Consider the following 5,241-nt stretch of genomic DNA (forward strand, 5'->3'; position numbering starts at 1 on the left):
TATGGCCTCTCACAACTGCTCGCTCAGATATGTACTAGATTCACCATCCCCATTTTACAGACCAGGATATGGAGGCACATGGGGTTATAGTAACTTGCCTAAGATTAGGCAGCTAGTAAGGGTTGGAGCTGGAATTGAACGTCAGATCTGCCCTTCAGAGCCCGAAGTCTTTACCCTTGTGCTGGAAAGTCATTCCTAAGGTAGTGGGTACAAAATATCTGATCATTCTACTGGCTGTATCCTGAGTACAGATTTCTGAATTGTCATATTCATGCCCTAAAGTCTGCACAGTAGGAAGGCCTCGGTCTCATTTCTTTTACTGAAGAAGACAGAAAAAATTGTCAGTTTAGGAAACTTCCTTCTCAGAGCCTGAAACCATCTTCTCCTCATATTTATTTTTATATCCAATTTCTGGGATAAGATACTAAAAATAAACTGTTGGTAAGGATGTGGGCAAAGAGTCTCTCTCCCACACTGCTGGTAGGACTGAGAATTGACAGATTCTTTCCGGAAAGCCAACTGGAAAATGTATGAAAGGTTGAAATATGAAAACCCCTGAATCCAGCAGTATAAATTCCTAAAATTGATGCTAAGAAAACTGAACAAGTGTAAACATTTTTATGAACAAAGATGTTTACCCTACCTTTTTTTTTTTTTGTAATAGTGGAAACTGGAAACAACTTCAAGGACCATGAGTAAGGTTTGGTTGAATAAATTAGCCTCCACACTTGGAATGGAATGCTATGCATTTAAAACTCTGGGTGTGCCTTCAGATCATTGAGCCTAACTGGACAAATGAAGTGTGGCCCTTCTAGAAAAGGGCTTAAAAGATCACCAGTCCACCAGGTCATCTGTATTATCTTTGACTCTCAACATGCTTTTCCATCAGCCTGGTCCTCCCCTTCCCCTGGCAAAACCCTTGTCAAACTTCTAGTATCATCCGCCCTGGCACTCCCTTGGGCCAGCTTTCTCTGACTCCACTAAAGGTCATTCCTTGCATCTTAGGTAGTACTTATCATTTTGTGGTAATTGCTTGTATAATTATCTGTCTTCTCTACTAGCCCTATATCCCCCGTGCCAGCACAGTGTTGTTTGGATATCTTATCACAGAATCCAGGCACACTCCCACCTCACGTGTTTATACTGGCTGTTGTTACTGTTCCTCCAGATGGCCCTGTGCCTTGACCCCTCATTGTGTTCAAGTATTTGCTCAAATGGCACCTTCTCAGTGAGGCTGGCCCTGAACAGCCCATTTAAAACTGCACACCTAGGGCCGGCCCCGTGGCTTAGCGGTTAAGTGCGCGCGCTCTGCTGCTGGCGGCCCGGGTCCGGATCCCGGGTGCGCACCGACACACCGCTTCTCTGGCCATGCTGAGGCCGCGTCCCACATACAGCAACTAGAAGAATGTGCAGCTATGACACACAACTATCTACTGGGGCTTTGGGGGGAATAAATAAATAAAATCTTTAAAACTGCACACCTAGCCACCAGCACTCCCATTCTCCTTTCCCTGCTCTATTTTTCCATCACATGCCTCTCTTCTACCATACTACATAATTGACTGATTTATGATATGAATTGTTTATTCCTATCTCTTCCCACTAGAATATAAACTCAACAAGGGCAGACATTTTAGTCTGCTTAGTTCACTGGTGCATCCCCAGCTCCTAGAACACTGCGTGGAACATAAGCTGACTCTCAATAAATGTTAGTGGCTGGAATGAATGAAGTCCCTGGCACACAATAGTCACTCAGCAAATAGCAGCCTTTATTACTGCTGCTATCCCAGGACAGATGCTGCTGGAGAGGAGATAGTCAATGAGAGAACAGTTCACGCTGCTGAACTGCCCTCCACCTAGTTGATGAGATCAGAAACCTGGGAGACATTCTAGATCAATCGCTTGCTTCTCACTCTCCCAGGTTGTCAGTTATTATTTAGACCATTCGCTCTTAGCACGGCAGAAAGTGCGAGATGGGTTTCTTTGTAGCTTCATCCATGTCATATCATCAGACCTTAGGTTTCGGTCTTTCAAATTTCCAGTAACTCCATGTGCATTTGTAAATATTAAAAACAACTGCCCTGTAAAATGTGAATGTTTCAGGTAGTGTTTGCTATTTTCCTTCCATTAAAGAATAATCGAGAGTAATAATAATAAATATTATTTTCAGTTGCTATGTGTTGAATGTGTCAATAATATAGTAAGAATTATTAACCCCATTTTAGAGGACATAAGTGAGTCTCAGTAAGAGATAGTAACAGGACTAAGGTTATACAGCCAGTAAACAGATAGTAAGTCTGGCACCAAAGCCTGGGAACTTTTCATCATATATTGCAAGTAAAAGTATTGATATAGCTGAGAAAAGCCATATCATAGTGGAAGATCAGTTATTGGGGCAGGGATAATAGGCAGATATGAATATATGACCAGTTTTCTGTTCATCAAACACAGGTTAAAGCTGTTGAGAATTTCTAAGTAAAAGAACTTAAATTTTATTGGAGGGAACATGATGGAGGTTGATTTTAAATATTCTGGATGGACCAAGATCTAATTTAGCTCAGGAAAACATAATTGAAAATAGAATCTCTTTAGTATCATTGATATTGGAAACTCAAGAAATGACACATAAACTTTTTCCTTCTCTGTCTGCCAGACTGTTGTAATACTATGTTACTCATTAAATAATTTTAGAGTTGTTATAAAAGTAGAATATTTAGAATGCCACAAAACTATGTAAAATATTTTATATGGTTACAGCCATAAAAGGACACAGAAAGAAAAAATAAACCATAGGTAAACACTGAACATTTTGGCAGATTTCTTTTAAATCTTTTTTTCCTACTGTGTATGTGAGTGTACATATATGTACAATTCACTTTACTGAGGTTATACTCTCTATGGAGTTTTACATATGACATGGTTATAAGTTGATTTTGTTCTTTTTCTATTAATAAATGTAATAATTTAAAGAGTAGAAAATAAAGATTATTTGGCAAAAAAGGGAGTAAGGGGGGTAAAGCCTGAGCAAATATAAAAACATACCCGCCCCCCAAAAAACCTATAATAAATAAACACTGTGTTGCTAATGGCTGACAAATACTGATCATTCATTATAGTATGATTATTTTCATAGAAAAAGCAAAAGAATTGGTGGAAACATATCTGAAAATAAAATAATGAGGAACATTATTATAAAATCTGAAAGACTTAGGAAAAGAAAATGATAAAACTCCTTTGAGCGCACTATTAGGAGATTTAAATGAAAGGAGAGAATTTAAGATTAGCTGGAGGGTGGTGGGCGTGGTAGCTGAGGTGGAGAGAAAGATATCATCATAAAATCACCCAGGCCACAGCGACATCACAGGTTGACCTCACAATTACAATACAGGGACCCTTTGCTTCACTAGGCTTACCATTATGTGCAGTAGCTCATTGGGAATAAAACAAGTGTGGTGAGAGCCATGGCAGCGGTGAGCCAGGGGACAGCTGGAACATAGTGCTATAATCCGAGGAGTCAGGAATGGCTTCTCATAGAGGGTGATGCGTGGGCCATAGGACTAGAATCCTTAGCAACTGGGAGCTCAAAGAAAGGGATCAGAGCTTCAACCAATGTGAAACCTACATACCTCACCATTGCTGTCAGAAAGCCCCAAGTAGGAGGTTCAAGAGGCCTCTGAGGAGCACACTGTTTCCACGTTGAAGGTCTTGAGCTGTGGTGATGAAGTCTCAGCCTCCACTGGATCTCTGTGGAGTCTTCAAAATTGTCAAATGCTGGCTCCTCCAATATCACCAACACACCTGTTGATATGACAAACCTGAATTTATTGCTTATCTCAATAAGGAGAACCCCACTTCAAAATGATTTGGCAGTGTTTTAGAGAGGAAAGGAAAGGTGAGAATTTATTGAGACATGAATGCTTAAGGCAGAAGGTCTTTCAATGTGGGCACTTGATTAGGATTGGGTAAGGATCATGATACCAATAGTCCAGGATTGGTGGAAGCAGCAAGGGGAAGATTCTGAGGAAAGAGATTCAAAGAATTTTAGGGTGCAAACTGTTGATGTTTTCCATTAAAGAGTTGATGGGTCTTTGGGGAAGTTCTTTTTTTTTTTTGTGAGGAGGACTAACCCTGAGCTAACATCTGATGCCAATCCTCACCTTTTTTCTTGAGGAAGATGGGTCCTGAGCTAACAACCGTGGCCATCTTCCTCCACTTTATATGGGACGCCGCCACAGCATGGCTTAACAAGCAATACGTCGGTGCACGCCGGGGATCCGAACCTGCGAACCCCAGGCCGCTGCAGCAGAGCGCGCGCACTTAACAGCTTGTGCCACCAGGCCGGCCCCTGGGGAAGTTCTTGTAATGAAAAAATTATTTGCCTGGACAGGGGACTCCTGGAAAAGTAATGTTAATGAAGACAGCGGACTAGCAAAGTCATATTTATGCAGCTTGTAAGGTGTGGTTTTGTTTCTCAGTGTCCAGGCTGAGTGTGGGGATAGACTGTTTTAATTCTCATATACATACCATTTTAATGAATAATTCACTTTAGGTATGTGTTTATTTTGTGGTGTCAAAATCTTTGTGTTTCCCTGAATCCGGAGGAAAGATGACACCTGCTCTCAGGTGTTTGCTAAGCCCTGAGAAACAAATTAAACAGCTAGCTTTAACCAGTCTGCTAAACGCTTTAGGTGGATTATTTTATTTAATCTTCACAAACACCTTGTGATGTAGGCACTATAAGGAGCAAACTGAGGCTCAAGAAGTAATAATTAGCCACATTCACGCGGCTACGAATACACTTTTTTAGGAACATCGAGTAAAACCACCTTGAAAAAAACTGTCTTATTTTTCTCCACTTTTGCAGAAGGGAGCTGGGATTCAGGTTCAAGATAATTATTGGGCCATTCTGTCCTCTTTGGGGTCCTTTTCCCACTGGGGAGAAGGGAGGAAAGGGTGGAAGCCGAAAGCCCTCACCTACTCCAGGTTGGTCTGGATCAGCTGCTCTCGGCCTCGCGGGGCCCAGCAACGCGCCCATTTCCGCCGCAGAGGCCTTGACCTCGGCCAGGGGGACCCCGTGGACTGGAAGCCGCTCGCCCGCCGGTCTGCGCATGCTCCGACCGGCGGGTGCCCGCGGCGCCGGCTTTGCCGGTTTCCAGTTACCGGGGGGCGCTACGACACAATAGCCGGTGCCGGGAGGGGCGGCGGCCACGTGAGCAGGGAGCCGCGCGCAGGGTGGCGGGG

The sequence above is a fragment of the Diceros bicornis genome, chromosome X (assembly GCF_020826845.1).
Source record: "Diceros bicornis minor isolate mBicDic1 chromosome X, mDicBic1.mat.cur, whole genome shotgun sequence".
Lineage (NCBI taxonomy): Eukaryota > Metazoa > Chordata > Mammalia > Perissodactyla > Rhinocerotidae > Diceros > Diceros bicornis.